Below are 18,668 nucleotides of genomic sequence, written 5' to 3' on the forward strand. Positions count from 1 at the left end.
TCTTTTTTGGTTTGCTACAATGCCTTTTCTGAAACGTTGTCTCCTTCTGCTGGAACACTGACTTCTTTCATTTAATGCCTGCAGACTATAAAAGAGAACCCAACCCAAAAAGTTTGGTTGATTAGTCTGTGGCATTCTGTTAAACTGTTGCTTATGGCGGTCTCTGTGAGCTTCTCAGCGACATTCAGCCAGCCAGGTATCCTGCCTGCAGTAGATGGAATGTGGCAATGGAACGCTGGCTGCGCGTGTCATAATAGGCTCTGAGCCTTTATATACCTGTGCACAGCAGCAGCCACCTTCAGTCTGCTGCTGGACAGCCAGCAGCAGCAGCAGCAGGAGAGGTATGTAATCAGGAGCCCTCCTGCTAAGGGTAGACAGCTGCTCGTTCCACCCCACCCCCCGCCTTAATTGGTTCTCCTCCCTTCCAACGGTGTTGAGGCGGGTGGGAACAGCAGGGGGTGAAGGTGCTGTGTTTAAAGAGGTGGAGTTATGCAGATCTAAAACGCGTGGATTGCAGCAGCAGCAAGCCGAAAAGTGCAGGCATGTAAGGGATCTAGAGGTTGACAACATGTCTTCTTAACGGGAGTCCAGGAGCTCATCTCCACAAATGGACTTTTCAGGATCCTTGGGTGGCTCCGTAGTTTGAAACCAATTCTGGTTATCGCTTCTCGGCCTTTTGGCTAAGATCAAGTGTAGTATCTGTTCTTATCAGTTTAATATCTGATACGTCCCCTATCTGGGGACCATATATTAAATGGATTTTTAGAACAGGGAGATGGAAAAAGAGCTTGCTCTGTCCACTCCACGCATTGACCTGGTATTGCAGTATCTCCAGGACCGGTGCACCCCTTCTTTAATGCAGTTTCTAAAATCAGAAAGAATTGAATTCAATGTTTTTTGTTCATTTTGCTTGTTTGTCGGATTTGGGGATGGACTCTTTGGCTTTGCTTTTCTTCTCCTCATTGGATTTTTCATGTTCAAAGTTGCAGAAGCCAGATTACAAGCTCATTTTGGTTCAACTTCAGCAACTGTGCATTGCATTGCCATGTAATGTGATGCAATGCTATCTTTCTAGCTCTCCCTTTTTACTTCCTTTTGGATAAACAGACATATTAGGCAAGCATTTTGGAGCTTTCACCTAAATAACTACAGGTGGTGAGATAAGCTGCACAATATAATTGACCTTTCAGTATATTGTTGCACACACACCATCTATTTAGCAAATGCCCTTGTTATCAACAGCAGCCTTTTAAACTCACCTGAGCTAACAGGTATGTGCGCTGGTTACTCTGCTGCGCTTAAAATTTCTTTTTTGGTTTGCTACAATGCCTTTTCTGAAACGTTGTCTCCTTCTGCTGGAACACTGACTTCTTTCATTTAATGCCTGCAGACTATAAAAAAGAACCCAACCCAAAAAGTTTGGTTGATTAGTCTGTGGCATTCTGTTAAACTGTTGCTTATGGCGGTCTCTGTGAGCTTCTCAGCGACATTCAGCCAGCCAGGTATCCTGCCTGCAGTAGATGGAATGTGGCAATGGAACGCTGGCTGCGCGTGTCATAATAGGCTCTGAGCCTTTATATACCTGTGCACAGCAGCAGCCACCTTCAGTCTGCTGCTGGACAGCCAGCAGCAGCAGCAGCAGGAGAGGTATGTAATCAGGAGCCCTCCTGCTAAGGGTAGACAGCTGCTCGTTCCACCCCACCCCCCGCCTTAATTGGTTCTCCTCCCTTCCAACGGTGTTGAGGCGGGTGGGAACAGCAGGGGGTGAAGGTGCTGTGTTTAAAGAGGTGGAGTTATGCAGATCTAAAACGCGTGGATTGCAGCAGCAGCAAGCCGAAAAGTGCAGGCATGTAAGGGATCTAGAGGTTGACAACATGTCTTCTTAACGGGAGTCCAGGAGCTCATCTCCACAAATGGACTTTTCAGGATCCTTGGGTGGCTCCGTAGTTTGAAACCAATTCTGGTTATCGCTTCTCGGCCTTTTGGCTAAGATCAAGTGTAGTATCTGTTCTTATCAGTTTAATATCTGATACGTCCCCTATCTGGGGACCATATATTAAATGGATTTTTAGAACAGGGAGATGGAAAAAGAGCTTGCTCTGTCCACTCCACGCATTGACCTGGTATTGCAGTATCTCCAGGACCGGTGCACCCCTTCTTTAATGCAGTTTCTAAAATCAGAAAGAATTGAATTCAATGTTTTTTGTTCATTTTGCTTGTTTGTCGGATTTGGGGATGGACTCTTTGGCTTTGCTTTTCTTCTCCTCATTGGATTTTTCATGTTCAAAGTTGCAGAAGCCAGATTACAAGCTCATTTTGGTTCAACTTCAGCAACTGTGCATTGCATTGCCATGTAATGTGATGCAATGCTATCTTTCTAGCTCTCCCTTTTTACTTCCTTTTGGATAAACAGACATATTAGGCAAGCATTTTGGAGCTTTCACCTAAATAACTACAGGTGGTGAGATAAGCTGCACAATATAATTGACCTTTCAGTATATTGTTGCACACACACCATCTATTTAGCAAATGCCCTTGTTATCAACAGCAGCCTTTTAAACTCACCTGAGCTAACAGGTATTTGCGCTGGTTACTCTGCTGCGCTTAAAATTTCTTTTTTGGTTTGCTACAATGCCTTTTCTGAAACGTTGTCTCCTTCTGCTGGAACACTGACTTCTTTCATTTAATGCCTGCAGACTATAAAAGAGAACCCAACCCAAAAAGTTTGGTTGATTAGTCTGTGGCATTCTGTTAAACTGTTGCTTATGGCGGTCTCTGTGAGCTTCTCAGCGACATTCAGCCAGCCAGGTATCCTGCCTGCAGTAGATGGAATGTGGCAATGGAACGCTGGCTGCGCGTGTCATAATAGGCTCTGAGCCTTTATATACCTGTGCACAGCAGCAGCCACCTTCAGTCTGCTGCTGGACAGCCAGCAGCAGCAGCAGCAGGAGAGGTATGTAATCAGGAGCCCTCCTGCTAAGGGTAGACAGCTGCTCGTTCCACCCCACCCCCCGCCTTAATTGGTTCTCCTCCCTTCCAAGGGTGTTGAGGCGGGTGGGAACAGCAGGGGGTGAAGGTGCTGTGTTTAAAGAGGTGGAGTTATGCAGATCTAAAACGCGTGGATTGCAGCAGCAGCAAGCCGAAAAGTGCAGGCATGTAAGGGATCTAGAGGTTGACAACATGTCTTCTTAACGGGAGTCCAGGAGCTCATCTCCACAAATGGACTTTTCAGGATCCTTGGGTGGCTCCGTAGTTTGAAACCAATTCTGGTTATCGCTTCTCGGCCTTTTGGCTAAGATCAAGTGTAGTATCTGTTCTTATCAGTTTAATATCTGATACGTCCCCTATCTGGGGACCATATATTAAATGGATTTTTAGAACAGGGAGATGGAAAAAGAGCTTGCTCTGTCCACTCCACGCATTGACCTGGTATTGCAGTATCTCCAGGACCGGTGCACCCCTTCTTTAATGCAATTTCTAAAATCAGAAAGAATTGAATTCAATGTTTTTTGTTCATTTTGCTTGTTTGTCGGATTTGGGGATGGACTCTTTGGCTTTGCTTTTCTTCTCCTCATTGGATTTTTCATGTTCAAAGTTGCAGAAGCCAGATTACAAGCTCATTTTGGTTCAACTTCAGCAACTGTGCATTGCATTGCCATGTAATGTGATGCAATGCTATCTTTCTAGCTCTCCCTTTTTACTTCCTTTTGGATAAACAGACATATTAGGCAAGCATTTTGGAGCTTTCACCTAAATAACTACAGGTGGTGAGATAAGCTGCACAATATAATTGACCTTTCAGTATATTGTTGCACACACACCATCTATTTAGCAAATGCCCTTGTTATCAACAGCAGCCTTTTAAACTCACCTGAGCTAACAGGTATGTGCGCTGATTACTCTGCTGCGCTTAAAATTTCTTTTTTGGTTTGCTACAATGCCTTTTCTGAAACGTTGTCTCCTTCTGCTGGAACACTGACTTCTTTCATTTAATGCCTGCAGACTATAAAAGAGAACCCAACCCAAAAAGTTTGGTTGATTAGTCTGTGGCATTCTGTTAAACTGTTGCTTATGGCGGTCTCTGTGAGCTTCTCAGCGACATTCAGCCAGCCAGGTATCCTGCCTGCAGTAGATGGAATGTGGCAATGGAACGCTGGCTGCGCGTGTCATAATAGGCTCTGAGCCTTTATATACCTGTGCACAGCAGCAGCCACCTTCAGTCTGCTGCTGGACAGCCAGCAGCAGCAGCAGCAGGAGAGGTATGTAATCAGGAGCCCTCCTGCTAAGGGTAGACAGCTGCTCGTTCCACCCCACCCCCCGCCTTAATTGGTTCTCCTCCCTTCCAACGGTGTTGAGGCGGGTGGGAACAGCAGGGGGTGAAGGTGCTGTGTTTAAAGAGGTGGAGTTATGCAGATCTAAAACGCGTGGATTGCAGCAGCAGCAAGCCGAAAAGTGCAGGCATGTAAGGGATCTAGAGGTTGACAACATGTCTTCTTAACGGGAGTCCAGGAGCTCATCTCCACAAATGGACTTTTCAGGATCCTTGGGTGGCTCCGTAGTTTGAAACCAATTCTGGTTATCGCTTCTCGGCCTTTTGGCTAAGATCAAGTGTAGTATCTGTTCTTATCAGTTTAATATCTGATACGTCCCCTATCTGGGGACCATATATTAAATGGATTTTTAGAACAGGGAGATGGAAAAAGAGCTTGCTCTGTCCACTCCACGCATTGACCTGGTATTGCAGTATCTCCAGGACCGGTGCACCCCTTCTTTAATGCAGTTTCTAAAATCAGAAAGAATTGAATTCAATGTTTTTTGTTCATTTTGCTTGTTTGTCGGATTTGGGGATGGACTCTTTGGCTTTGCTTTTCTTCTCCTCATTGGATTTTTCATGTTCAAAGTTGCAGAAGCCAGATTACAAGCTCATTTTGGTTCAACTTCAGCAACTGTGCATTGCATTGCCATGTAATGTGATGCAATGCTATCTTTCTAGCTCTCCCTTTTTACTTCCTTTTGGATAAACAGACATATTAGGCAAGCATTTTGGAGCTTTCACCTAAATAACTACAGGTGGTGAGATAAGCTGCACAATATAATTGACCTTTCAGTATATTGTTGCACACACACCATCTATTTAGCAAATGCCCTTGTTATCAACAGCAGCCTTTTAAACTCACCTGAGCTAACAGGTATGTGCGCTGGTTACTCTGCTGTGCTTAAAATTTCTTTTTTGGTTTGCTACAATGCCTTTTCTGAAACGTTGTCTCCTTCTGCTGGAACACTGACTTCTTTCATTTAATGCCTGCAGACTATAAAAGAGAACCCAACCCAAAAAGTTTGGTTGATTAGTCTGTGGCATTCTGTTAAACTGTTGCTTATGGCGGTCTCTGTGAGCTTCTCAGCGACATTCAGCCAGCCAGGTATCCTGCCTGCAGTAGATGGAATGTGGCAATGGAACGCTGGCTGCGCGTGTCATAATAGGCTCTGAGCCTTTATATACCTGTGCACAGCAGCAGCCACCTTCAGTCTGCTGCTGGACAGCCAGCAGCAGCAGCAGCAGGAGAGGTATGTAATCAGGAGCCCTCCTGCTAAGGGTAGACAGCTGCTCGTTCCACCCCACCCCCCGCCTTAATTGGTTCTCCTCCCTTCCAACGGTGTTGAGGCGGGTGGGAACAGCAGGGGGTGAAGGTGCTGTGTTTAAAGAGGTGGAGTTATGCAGATCTAAAACGCGTGGATTGCAGCAGCAGCAAGCCGAAAAGTGCAGGCATGTAAGGGATCTAGAGGTTGACAACATGTCTTCTTAACGGGAGTCCAGGAGCTCATCTCCACAAATGGACTTTTCAGGATCCTTGGGTGGCTCCGTAGTTTGAAACCAATTCTGGTTATCGCTTCTCGGCCTTTTGGCTGCGATCGTATGACTGTACCTTGATTGGTGCGAGTCTCCTGGAGGAATCCGGACCCTTTTGTGGAGGATTTTCTGCTTTTTCCTGTGGTATTCCATACCGACAGAATCCAAGATGTCTTTTGTGAAGAACACCATCCGTTTGTCCGTGGATCCATCTGACCAGAACAAGAACAACGTGGTTTTCATTGTCCAAGACATCGTTGAAGGCAAAGCTGGAGCAAGACGTTCTGGGATCTTCAGTGTCAACGAATTTTCACGTCAAGGTAATTATGACGTTACCTTTATGGACCAGGATGTTTGCCTTAATGTCTTTGAATGGCTCCGTGGTCACTCTAGTGACCCCTGCTTGGAAGGAGTTAGATGGGAACCTTTGTTTGGTCTGAAAGAAAAGGAGGTGACTGTGACTGTCTATAACCCTTTTACAGACCCTGAGCTGCTGGAGTGCTTCCTCTCTCGCTACTGTGAATATGTGCGGAAGGGAGTGAAGCAAGTCAATTGTCTAGGAATCTTTAACTGTCAGTATAAATTCCGTGTGAAATTGAAAAGGGATCCTGACAGTGTGGGGAGCTTTAGACACCCTCCATCAAATTTTTCCGTTGCAGGCCATAGAGGTTTCCTCTTTTACCCAGGCCAGCCCATGTTTTGCCGTAGATGCTTTTCTTTCGGACATACCATGGTAACATGCCTTAAAGGGCAGTGTTGCCGAAATTGCAGAAAGGAGGGGCATATGGCCAACCAGTGTCCAGAGGCCAAGTCCTGTGATGTCTGTGGGAGTAGTGATCACATGTATAAGGACTGTCCTATGAGTGCACCTAGACGTTCTGATAAAGAACAGAAGGAGGAGGAGCTGGAGAGGAGGCAGATGGCAAGCGCACTGAAAGTGCTGGAAAGATTGGAGAGGGAGGAGAGAGAGGGAAGGAGGCGGGAAACTGGTAGAGCCTCTCCCTCTACGGCGCCAGAGGAGGTGTCCCTGAGACCATGTTCTTCTTCTGCTGAAGAAATGAGGAAGAAGCGGAGGGAAGAAAAGGAGTTCTGGAGGGAAGTGGCAAAGGTGGAGAAAAAGGCAGTGTCTGCGAGAATATCTAGGAAAGTGGTGGAAGCAGAGCTGCCTGAGATGATGACTTTTGGAGAGGCAATGGACGCAACAGGATGTGAAGTGCAAATCTCGGAACCCGACAGTCCTGAACACCCTTCGGGTCCTGAAAACACTGAAGATTTTTCTTCGGAGGATGATAGGGGTGCAAAGAAGAGTCGTAGGCAGGATGGTGGGGGCAGTGATGATGCAGATTTTAGTGAGCCTCAGAGGAAGATCAGAACTGCCAGAATGAGGAGTGTGGCTGGTGAAGCCAGCGGGTCGGAAACCAGCTGTTCTGTTCTGATGGCGGAGGAGGATAGTGGTGGTGCTGGATAGTGTCACCATATAATATTGTAAATGTTTTTTCTTTTTGTCCTCTTGTGAGCTTTGGTTTAGGCCAAAGGCTATTTCTTTGTGTAATTGGTGAAGGAGTAGAAGTATTATGGGATTTACCATAGTGTCCCAAAACGTAAGAGTGTTTAAAAGTAAAGTAAGAAGAGCTGCTATTTTTGAGTTTTTAGCTATGCAAAATGCATCTATTTTTTGTTTACAAGAATGTGGGGTAGTGGATGGTGTGAAAGGGGATGAATGGTCTTATGGAGCGTCTGTGTGGTCGGGGAGTGCATGTAATAAGAATGATGGTGTGGGTATTTTGGTTAAAGGAAGGGAGGTTGTTTTGAGTGATTATTTGGTTATTGAGGTGGGGAGATGTATCCTTGCTAATTTTGTATACAAGAATGTAAAGTTTTGTGTTATTAATGTTTATGCGCCAGTTGAAAAAAATGAGCGCAAAAATTTATTTGAAAAAATTAAGCTTTTTGTTCCAGGAAGAATACCTGTGGTAATTGTGGGTGATATGAACTGTGATGTGGGGAGAGTGAATGTGGATGTGTCTGGGAAAGCATTATTGGAGTTAGTGAATGATTTTGGGTTGTGTGATATGCAGCGCGTGTGTAACATGAATCCTTTGTTGAACACTTTCTTTTCTGAGAGTGGTAGGGTACAATCCAGATTGGATTATTGTTTTATTTCTAAAAATATGGTTTCTGTTAATTATAGGCAGGAAAACGTTCTTTTTTCAGATCATGTGTGTATGTTGTGTGAGTTGGATATAAAAGTTGATGGAGTGTTTGGGAGAGGATTGTGGAAGTTAAATGTTAAACTGTTAGAGAATGAAGATGTGAGAAAGGAGTATGAAAGGCGGTATGAAGAATGGTGTAAGCATAAAAATGAGTTTGGGAATGTTTGTGAGTGGTGGGACTGGGTGAAGAAACAAACAAAAATGTTCTTTAAAAATTTAGGATACAAGTATGCAGCAATTAAAAGAGAGAGTTTTGTTAAACTGAACGCGCGGTTGAGCGTTTTGTATAAGTTAAGGGAAGGAGGAGTTGAGGTGGAGGAGGATATTTTAGAGGTAAAAAAGGAGATTAGTGAGTTTTTGTTGGAGAGAGGGAGAAGCATAGTGTTTAGGGCAAAGATTGATAAGATGGAGCAGGATGAGAAATGTTCTCGGTTTTTCTTTAAAAAAGTTTTTGGAAAGAAACAGAGTATGAGCGTGGTGTATGGAGCAGATGGAAGTGAGGTGAGTGGAGAGGATATGTGTGAAGAGGTGGCTAAGTTTTATGAGGATCTGTATGCAGTGAAACAGAGGGATGAATGTTTGGAGAATGATGTTTTGAGTGTGTTAGAGAGTAAGTTGAGTGAAGCAGAAAGAGAGAGAGTGATGGGTGAGGTGACTGGTGATGAGGTATGGAAGGTTATGTGTAGTATGGCTTTGAATAAGACGCCGGGGGAGGATGGCCTCCCAGTAGAATTTTATCGTGTGATGTGGGGTGTGATTGGTAAGGACTTTGTGGATGTATGTAAGTATATGTGGGGAAACATGGAGGTGGCTGAGAGTATGCGTGCAGGTATGGTTGTGTTAATTCCTAAGAAAGGGGATTTGAAAAGTCTGAGGAATTGGAGGCCAATAACGTTACTTAATTGTGATTATAAAATCTATGCAAAACTTATGGCTAATAGGATGCGTGATGTGATAGAGAGTGTGATTGGGGATGAGCAGTGTTGTGCGGTACCTGGGAGGCGGATTCATGAGTGTGTGTGTATGTTAAGAGATTGTCTATGGGATTGCATGGGTCGTAAGAAGAGTGTATTTTTGTTAAGTTTGGATTTTGAAAAGGCTTATGATAGGTTGTCGCATGGTTTTTTGTTCAGAGTGTTGTTAAAAATGGGTTTTCCGGCTGATTTTGTTGGGCGAGTGAGAAGTTTGTATGCGGGTGTTTATAGCTGTGTTTTAATGAATGGGTATGTGGGTAGGAAAGTGAATGTGTTTTCGGGTGTGCGACAGGGGTGTCCTTTGTCCCCTGTAGCATTTATTTGTGCAATTGAGCCATTGTTGTGTATGCTGAGGAAAGATAAGGTAATTCGTGGTGTGCAAGTGCCGGGAGGTGGAGGAAAAGAATGGAAGGTGAGTGGTTATATGGATGACGTGTGTGTATTATGTGATTCTGAATGTTCGGTGAGGCGGGTGAAGTTGTTAGTGTCTATTTTTTGTGGTGCATCTGCGTTTAAAGTGAATTGGGAAAAGAGTGAGTGTAAGGGTTTTGGAGGCGGAAGTTTAAGTAGGGATGTAGGTGTGAATGTAGTGAATGGACCTATTAAAGTTTTGGGTGTGAAGTTTTCAGAGAGTTTGGATGGGAAAGAAAGTTGGGATGATGCGAAAGGAAAAGTTGAGCAGAAGTTGAATTTTTGGAAATTGAGGAGTTTATCCTTTTTTGGGAAGATTTTAATTGTTAAGAGTGTGGTGTTGCCAATATTTTTATATATTGCGGTAGTATTTCCACCAGGATATATGTGTATGAGAAGCTTGAATAGAATTTTATTTGTTTTTTTGTGGAACTCGAAAATGGAGAGAGCTAGGAGAGAAATTTTGGTTAAAAGAGTGGAAAAAGGTGGTTTGGGTTTTCCGAATTTGGACGTGTTTTTTGGTGTGAATATCGTTGTGTTTGTTTTGAAAGTGATTAGGGCGGATGGAAAGTTTTCATCTATGTGTAGGTATTTATTTGGAGCGTATTTGTTTCGTTTAAAGTGGCAAGAAAGGGATTTGCGATGTCCGATTGCTTTTGAGGTGCCTGTATGGTATGTGTGGGTTTATAAGTTTTTGGTGAGGTATGAACTGTGTGATGCAGATGTGAGATTGCTGGAGAATAAGAAGGCTGTGTATAGGATGATTGAATGTAGAGAGGTAGAATGTGGAATAAATATGGTTAGGGGTGGTGATGTGCAGAAGGTTTGGAAGAAAGTGCGGATGAGTGGTATGACCAACAAACAGAGTGAAGTTGTGTGGCAGTCTTTACATGGAGTATTACCTGTGAGAGAGTTTCAGAAGAATAGAGGTTTGGTGAGGAGTGAAATGTGTCCAAGAAATGGCTGTGGTGGAAGGGAAAGTGTGTTGCATGTTTTTTGGAATTGCCAGTATGCTAGAGATGTGATTGGGAGAATGGGGCCTTTGTGTAAAGAATTGTGTGGTGTGAATTTGTTGTCTTTTGAGTTGTTTATGTTTGGTTTGGGAATATGTGATGGGACGAAGGAAAGAGTCTTGTGGTTGATGCTTGCATGTATAAAGGAAGTGTTATGGGATGTGAGGAATGTGTATGTGTTTAAAAGGAAGGAAATTGCTGTAAAGGATAGTGTGAAGGTGATTTTGGGGAAGATGTATGTGTGTTTCCTATGGGACAAAAAGAGGAGAGGGGAAGTGGATGCGGAGGGAATATGGAAAGTTAAAAAGTGGAGATATATTGTTAGTACCTCTTGATTTTTGTTATTGTTGTTTTGAAATATGAAATAAATATTTCCGATGATGATGGGGACAGCAAATTGCGTATTGGATTTGACGCAGCTGTTTTGATGGAATTTTCCTTTGTCTGGTTTCCATAGACTGTGGAATTTCCTCGTCTGAGGAGAAAAAAGAAAAAAAAAAAAAAAAAAAAAAAATCTGTTCTTATCAGTTTAATATCTGATACGTCCCCTATCTGGGGACCATATATTAAATGGATTTTTAGAACAGGGAGATGGAAAAAGAGCTTGCTCTGTCCACTCCACGCATTGACCTGGTATTGCAGTATCTCCAGGACCGGTGCACCCCTTCTTTAATGCAGTTTCTAAAATCAGAAAGAATTGAATTCAATGTTTTTTGTTCATTTTGCTTGTTTGTCGGATTTGGGGATGGACTCTTTGGCTCTGCTTTTCTTCTCCTCATTGGATTTTTCATGTTCAAAGTTGCAGAAGCCAGATTACAAGCTCATTTTGGTTCAACTTCAGCAACTGTGCATTGCATTGCCATGTAATGTGATGCAATGCTATCTTTCTAGCTCTCCCTTTTTACTTCCTTTTGGATAAACAGACATATTAGGCAAGCATTTTGGAGCTTTCACCTAAATAACTACAGGTGGTGAGATAAGCTGCACAATATAATTGACCTTTCAGTATATTGTTGCACACACACCATCTATTTAGCAAATGCCCTTGTTATCAACAGCAGCCTTTTAAACTCACCTGAGCTAACAGGTATGTGCGCTGGTTACTCTGCTGCGCTTAAAATTTCTTTTTTGGTTTGCTACAATGCCTTTTCTGAAACGTTGTCTCCTTCTGCTGGAACACTGACTTCTTTCATTTAATGCCTGCAGACTATAAAAGAGAACCCAACCCAAAAAGTTTGGTTGATTAGTCTGTGGCATTCTGTTAAACTGTTGCTTATGGCGGTCTCTGTGAGCTTCTCAGCGACATTCAGCCAGCCAGGTATCCTGCCTGCAGTAGATGGAATGTGGCAATGGAACGCTGGCTGCGCGTGTCATAATAGGCTCTGAGCCTTTATATACCTGTGCACAGCAGCAGCCACCTTCAGTCTGCTGCTGGACAGCCAGCAGCAGCAGCAGCAGGAGAGGTATGTAATCAGGAGCCCTCCTGCTAAGGGTAGACAGCTGCTCGTTCCACCCCACCCCCCGCCTTAATTGGTTCTCCTCCCTTCCAACGGTGTTGAGGCGGGTGGGAACAGCAGGGGGTGAAGGTGCTGTGTTTAAAGAGGTGGAGTTATGCAGATCTAAAACGCGTGGATTGCAGCAGCAGCAAGCCGAAAAGTGCAGGCATGTAAGGGATCTAGAGGTTGACAACATGTCTTCTTAACGGGAGTCCAGGAACTCATCTCCACAAATGGACTTTTCAGGATCCTTGGGTGGCTCCGTAGTTTGAAACCAATTCTGGTTATCGCTTCTCGGCCTTTTGGCTAAGATCAAGTGTAGTATCTGTTCTTATCAGTTTAATATCTGATACGTCCCCTATCTGGGGACCATATATTAAATGGATTTTTAGAACAGGGAGATGGAAAAAGAGCTTGCTCTGTCCACTCCACGCATTGACCTGGTATTGCAGTATCTCCAGGACCGGTGCACCCCTTCTTTAATGCAGTTTCTAAAATCAGAAAGAATTGAATTCAATGTTTTTTGTTCATTTTGCTTGTTTGTCGGATTTGGGGATGGACTCTTTGGCTTTGCTTTTCTTCTCCTCATTGGATTTTTCATGTTCAAAGTTGCAGAAGCCAGATTACAAGCTCATTTTGGTTCAACTTCAGCAACTGTGCATTGCATTGCCATGTAATGTGATGCAATGCTATCTTTCTAGCTCTCCCTTTTTACTTCCTTTTGGATAAACAGACATATTAGGCAAGCATTTTGGAGCTTTCACCTAAATAACTACAGGTGGTGAGATAAGCTGCACAATATAATTGACCTTTCAGTATATTGTTGCACACACACCATCTATTTAGCAAATGCCCTTGTTATCAACAGCAGCCTTTTAAACTCACCTGAGCTAACAGGTATGTGCGCTGGTTACTCTGCTGCGCTTAAAATTTCTTTTTTGGTTTGCTACAATGCCTTTTCTGAAACGTTGTCTCCTTCTGCTGGAACACTGACTTCTTTCATTTAATGCCTGCAGACTATAAAAGAGAACCCAACCCAAAAAGTTTGGTTGATTAGTCTGTGGCATTCTGTTAAACTGTTGCTTATGGCGGTCTCTGTGAGCTTCTCAGCGACATTCAGCCAGCCAGGTATCCTGCCTGCAGTAGATGGAATGTGGCAATGGAACGCTGGCTGCGCGTGTCATAATAGGCTCTGAGCCTTTATATACCTGTGCACAGCAGCAGCCACCTTCAGTCTGCTGCTGGACAGCCAGCAGCAGCAGCAGCAGGAGAGGTATGTAATCAGGAGCCCTCCTGCTAAGGGTAGACAGCTGCTCGTTCCACCCCACCCCCCGCCTTAATTGGTTCTCCTCCCTTCCAACGGTGTTGAGGCGGGTGGGAACAGCAGGGGGTGAAGGTGCTGTGTTTAAAGAGGTGGAGTTATGCAGATCTAAAACGCGTGGATTGCAGCAGCAGCAAGCCGAAAAGTGCAGGCATGTAAGGGATCTAGAGGTTGACAACATGTCTTCTTAACGGGAGTCCAGGAGCTCATCTCCACAAATGGCCTTTACAGGATCCTTGGGTGGCTCCGTAGTTTGAAACCAATTCTGGTTATCGCTTCTCGGCCTTTTGGCTAAGATCAAGTGTAGTATCTGTTCTTATCAGTTTAATATCTGATACGTCCCCTATCTGGGGACCATATATTAAATGGATTTTTAGAACAGGGAGATGGAAAAAGAGCTTGCTCTGTCCACTCCACGCATTGACCTGGTATTGCAGTATCTCCAGGACCGGTGCACCCCTTCTTTAATGCAGTTTCTAAAATCAGAAAGAATTGAATTCAATGTTTTTTGTTCATTTTGCTTGTTTGTCGGATTTGGGGATGGACTCTTTGGCTTTGCTTTTCTTCTCCTCATTGGATTTTTCATGTTCAAAGTTGCAGAAGCCAGATTACAAGCTCATTTTGGTTCAACTTCAGCAACTGTGCATTGCATTGCCATGTAATGTGATGCAATGCTATCTTTCTAGCTCTCCCTTTTTACTTCCTTTTGGATAAACAGACATATTAGGCAAGCATTTTGGAGCTTTCACCTAAATAACTACAGGTGGTGAGATAAGCTGCACAATATAATTGACCTTTCAGTATATTGTTGCACACACACCATCTATTTAGCAAATGCCCTTGTTATCAACAGCAGCCTTTTAAACTCACCTGAGCTAACAGGTATGTGCGCTGGTTACTCTGCTGCGCTTAAAATTTCTTTTTTGGTTTGCTACAATGCCTTTTCTGAAACGTTGTCTCCTTCTGCTGGAACACTGACTTCTTTCATTTAATGCCTGCAGACTATAAAAGAGAACCCAACCCAAAAAGTTTGGTTGATTAGTCTGTGGCATTCTGTTAAACTGTTGCTTATGGCGGTCTCTGTGAGCTTCTCAGCGACATTCAGCCAGCCAGGTATCCTGCCTGCAGTAGATGGAATGTGGCAATGGAACGCTGGCTGCGCGTGTCATAATAGGCTCTGAGCCTTTATATAGATGTGCACAGCAGCAGCCACCTTCAGTCTGCTGCTGGACAGCCAGCAGCAGCAGCAGCAGGAGAGGTATGTAATCAGGAGCCCTCCTGCTAAGGGTAGACAGCTGCTCGTTCCACCCCACCCCCCGCCTTAATTGGTTCTCCTCCCTTCCAACGGTGTTGAGGCGGGTGGGAACAGCAGGGGGTGAAGGTGCTGTGTTTAAAGAGGTGGAGTTATGCAGATCTAAAACGCGTGGATTGCAGCAGCAGCAAGCCGAAAAGTGCAGGCATGTAAGGGATCTAGAGGTTGACAACATGTCTTCTTAACGGGAGTCCAGGAGCTCATCTCCACAAATGGACTTTTCAGGATCCTTGGGTGGCTCCGTAGTTTGAAACCAATTCTGGTTATCGCTTCTCGGCCTTTGGCTAAGATCAAGTGTAGTATCTGTTCTTATCAGTTTAATATCTGATACGTCCCCTATCTGGGGACCATATATTAAATGGATTTTTAGAACAGGGAGATGGAAAAAGAGCTTGCTCTGTCCACTCCACGCATTGACCTGGTATTGCAGTATCTCCAGGACCGGTGCACCCCTTCTTTAATGCAGTTTCTAAAATCAGAAAGAATTGAATTCAATGTTTTTTGTTCATTTTGCTTGTTTGTCGGATTTGGGGATGGACTCTTTGGCTTTGCTTTTCTTCTCCTCATTGGATTTTTCATGTTCAAAGTTGCAGAAGCCAGATTACAAGCTCATTTTGGTTCAACTTCAGCAACTGTGCATTGCATTGCCATGTAATGTGATGCAATGCTATCTTTCTAGCTCTCCCTTTTTACTTCCTTTTGGATAAACAGACATATTAGGCAAGCATTTTGGAGCTTTCACCTAAATAACTACAGGTGGTGAGATAAGCTGCACAATATAATTGACCTTTCAGTATATTGTTGCACACACACCATCTATTTAGCAAATGCCCTTGTTATCAACAGCAGCCTTTTAAACTCACCTGAGCTAACAGGTATGTGCGCTGGTTACTCTGCTGCGCTTAAAATTTCTTTTTTGGTTTGCTACAATGCCTTTTCTGAAACGTTGTCTCCTTCTGCTGGAACACTGACTTCTTTCATTTAATGCCTGCAGACTATAAAAGAGAACCCAACCCAAAAAGTTTGGTTGATTAGTCTGTGGCATTCTGTTAAACTGTTGCTTATGGCGGTCTCTGTGAGCTTCTCAGCGACATTCAGCCAGCCAGGTATCCTGCCTGCAGTAGATGGAATGTGGCAATGGAACGCTGGCTGCGCGTGTCATAATAGGCTCTGAGCCTTTATATACCTGTGCACAGCAGCAGCCACCTTCAGTCTGCTGCTGGACAGCCAGCAGCAGCAGCAGCAGGAGAGGTATGTAATCAGGAGCCCTCCTGCTAAGGGTAGACAGCTGCTCGTTCCACCCCACCCCCCGCCTTAATTGGTTCTCCTCCCTTCCAACGGTGTTGAGGCGGGTGGGAACAGCAGGGGGTGAAGGTGCTGTGTTTAAAGAGGTGGAGTTATGCAGATCTAAAACGCGTGGATTGCAGCAGCAGCAAGCCGAAAAGTGCAGGCATGTAAGGGATCTAGAGGTTGACAACATGTCTTCTTAACGGGAGTCCAGGAGCTCATCTCCACAAATGGCCTTTACAGGATCCTTGGGTGGCTCCGTAGTTTGAAACCAATTCTGGTTATCGCTTCTCGGCCTTTTGGCTAAGATCAAGTGTAGTATCTGTTTTTATCAGTTTAATATCTGATACGTCCCCTATCTGGGGACCATATATTAAATGGATTTTTAGAACAGGGAGATGGAAAAAGAGCTTGCTCTGTCCACTCCACGCATTGACCTGGTATTGCAGTATCTCCAGGACCGGTGCACCCCTTCTTTAATGCAGTTTCTAAAATCAGAAAGAATTGAATTCAATGTTTTTTGTTCATTTTGCTTGTTTGTCGGATTTGGGGATGGACTCTTTGGCTTTGCTTTTCTTCTCCTCATTGGATTTTTCATGTTCAAAGTTGCAGAAGCCAGATTACAAGCTCATTTTGGTTCAACTTCAGCAACTGTGCATTGCATTGCCATGTAATGTGATGCAATGCTATCTTTCTAGCTCTCCCTTTTTACTTCCTTTTGGATAAACAGACATATTAGGCAAGCATTTTGGAGCTTTCACCTAAATAACTACAGGTGGTGAGATAAGCTGCACAATATAATTGACGTTTCAGTATATTGTTGCACACACACCATCTATTTAGCAAATGCCCTTGTTATCAACAGCAGCCTTTTAAACTCACCTGAGCTAACAGGTATGTGCGCTGGTTACTCTGCTGCGCTTAAAATTTCTTTTTTGGTTTGCTACAATGCCTTTTCTGAAACGTTGTCTCCTTCTGCTGGAACACTGACTTCTTTCATTTAATGCCTGCAGACTATAAAAGAGAACCCAACCCAAAAAGTTTGGTTGATTAGTCTGTGGCATTCTGTTAAACTGTTGCTTATGGCGGTCTCTGTGAGCTTCTCAGCGACATTCAGCCAGCCAGGTATCCTGCCTGCAGTAGATGGAATGTGGCAATGGAACGCTGGCTGCGCGTGTCATAATAGGCTCTGAGCCTTTATATACCTGTGCACAGCAGCAGCCACCTTCAGTCTGCTGCTGGACAGCCAGCAGCAGCAGCAGCAGGAGAGGTATGTAATCAGGAGCCCTCCTGCTAAGGGTAGACAGCTGCTCGTTCCACCCCACCCCCCGCCTTAATTTGTTCTCCTCCCTTCCAACGGTGTTGAGGCGGGTGGGAACAGCAGGGGGTGAAGGTGCTGTGTTTAAAGAGGTGGAGTTATGCAGATCTAAAACGCGTGGATTGCAGCAGCAGCAAGCCGAAAAGTGCAGGCATGTAAGGGATCTAGAGGTTGACAACATGTCTTCTTAACGGGAGTCCAGGAGCTCATCTCCACAAATGGACTTTTCAGGATCCTTGGGTGGCTCCGTAGTTTGAAACCAATTCTGGTTATCGCTTCTCGGCCTTTGGCTAAGATCAAGTGTAGTATCTGTTCTTATCAGTTTAATATCTGATACGTCCCCTATCTGGGGACCATATATTAAATGGATTTTTAGAACAGGGAGATGGAAAAAGAGCTTGCTCTGTCCACTCCACGCATTGACCTGGTATTGCAGTATCTCCAGGACCGGTGCACCCCTTCTTTAATGCAGTTTCTAAAATCAGAAAGAATTGAATTCAATGTTTTTTGTTCATTTTGCTTGTTTGTCGGATTTGGGGATGGACTCTTTGGCTTTGCTTTTCTTCTCCTCATTGGATTTTTCATGTTCAAAGTTGCAGAAGCCAGATTACAAGCTCATTTTGGTTCAACTTCAGCAACTGTGCATTGCATTGCCATGTAATGTGATGCAATGCTATCTTTCTAGCTCTCCCTTTTTACTTCCTTTTGGATAAACAGACATATTAGGCAAGCATTTTGGAGCTTTCACCTAAATAACTACAGGTGGTGAGATAAGCTGCACAATATAATTGACCTTTCAGTATATTGTTGCACACACACCATCTATTTAGCAAATGCCCTTGTTATCAACAGCAGCCTTTTAAACTCACCTGAGCTAACAGGTATGTGCGCTGGTTACTCTGCTGCGCTTAAAATTTCTTTTTTGGTTTGCTACAATGCCTTTTCTGAAACGTTGTCTCCTTCTGCTGGAACACTGACTTCTTTCATTTAATGCCTGCAGACTATAAAAGAGAACCCAACCCAAAAAGTTTGGTTGATTAGTCTGTGGCATTCTGTTAAACTGTTGCTTATGGCGGTCTCTGTGAGCTTCTCAGCGACATTCAGCCAGCCAGGTATCCTGCCTGCAGTAGATGGAATGTGGCAATGGAACGCTGGCTGCGCGTGTCATAATAGGCTCTGAGCCTTTATATACCTGTGCACAGCAGCAGCCACCTTCAGTCTGCTGCTGGACAGCCAGCAGCAGCAGCAGCAGGAGAGGTATGTAATCAGGAGCCCTCCTGCTAAGGGTAGACAGCTGCTCGTTCCACCCCACCCCCCGCCTTAATTGGTTCTCCTCCCTTCCAACGGTGTTGAGGCGGGTGGGAACAGCAGGGGGTGAAGGTGCTGTGTTTAAAGAGGTGGAGTTATGCAGATCTAAAACGCGTGGATTGCAGCAGCAGCAAGCCGAAAAGTGCGGGCATGTAAGGGATCTAGAG

At 44.3% G+C, this 18,668-nt stretch overlaps 9 non-coding genes and 1 pseudogene across 9 annotated transcripts; all 10 read left to right on the forward strand.

The window, feature by feature from the left end:
- The first annotated feature begins 660 nt into the window (after positions 1-660).
- On the forward strand, positions 661-851 carry LOC141243198 (U2 spliceosomal RNA). Its single transcript, XR_012307495.1, has one exon. It is a non-coding gene; the product is annotated as a U2 spliceosomal RNA (small nuclear RNA).
- Positions 852-1,966: 1,115 nt separating this feature from the next.
- Positions 1,967-2,157, forward strand: LOC141243210 (U2 spliceosomal RNA). Its single transcript, XR_012307506.1, has one exon. It is a non-coding gene; the product is annotated as a U2 spliceosomal RNA (small nuclear RNA).
- A 1,115-nt stretch (positions 2,158-3,272) lies between these two features.
- Positions 3,273-3,463, forward strand: LOC141243222 (U2 spliceosomal RNA). The gene has a single exon (XR_012307517.1). It is a non-coding gene; the product is annotated as a U2 spliceosomal RNA (small nuclear RNA).
- A 1,115-nt stretch (positions 3,464-4,578) lies between these two features.
- LOC141243234 (U2 spliceosomal RNA) lies at positions 4,579-4,769 on the forward strand. Its single transcript, XR_012307528.1, has one exon. It is a non-coding gene; the product is annotated as a U2 spliceosomal RNA (small nuclear RNA).
- A 6,155-nt stretch (positions 4,770-10,924) lies between these two features.
- Positions 10,925-11,126, forward strand: LOC141243343 (U2 spliceosomal RNA; annotated as a pseudogene).
- A 1,115-nt stretch (positions 11,127-12,241) lies between these two features.
- Positions 12,242-12,432, forward strand: LOC141243245 (U2 spliceosomal RNA). The gene has a single exon (XR_012307539.1). It is a non-coding gene; the product is annotated as a U2 spliceosomal RNA (small nuclear RNA).
- Positions 12,433-13,547: 1,115 nt separating this feature from the next.
- On the forward strand, positions 13,548-13,738 carry LOC141243259 (U2 spliceosomal RNA). The gene has a single exon (XR_012307550.1). It is a non-coding gene; the product is annotated as a U2 spliceosomal RNA (small nuclear RNA).
- Positions 13,739-14,853: 1,115 nt separating this feature from the next.
- On the forward strand, positions 14,854-15,043 carry LOC141243311 (U2 spliceosomal RNA). Its single transcript, XR_012307599.1, has one exon. It is a non-coding gene; the product is annotated as a U2 spliceosomal RNA (small nuclear RNA).
- A 1,115-nt stretch (positions 15,044-16,158) lies between these two features.
- LOC141243304 (U2 spliceosomal RNA) lies at positions 16,159-16,349 on the forward strand. The gene has a single exon (XR_012307592.1). It is a non-coding gene; the product is annotated as a U2 spliceosomal RNA (small nuclear RNA).
- Positions 16,350-17,464: 1,115 nt separating this feature from the next.
- On the forward strand, positions 17,465-17,654 carry LOC141243312 (U2 spliceosomal RNA). Its single transcript, XR_012307600.1, has one exon. It is a non-coding gene; the product is annotated as a U2 spliceosomal RNA (small nuclear RNA).
- The last annotated feature ends 1,014 nt before the right edge of the window (positions 17,655-18,668 follow it).

This window comes from Phyllobates terribilis, unplaced genomic scaffold (genome assembly GCF_046119375.1).
Source record: "Phyllobates terribilis strain yellow unplaced genomic scaffold, ASM4611937v1 Scaffold_1213__1_contigs__length_355869, whole genome shotgun sequence".
Lineage (NCBI taxonomy): Eukaryota > Metazoa > Chordata > Amphibia > Anura > Dendrobatidae > Phyllobates > Phyllobates terribilis.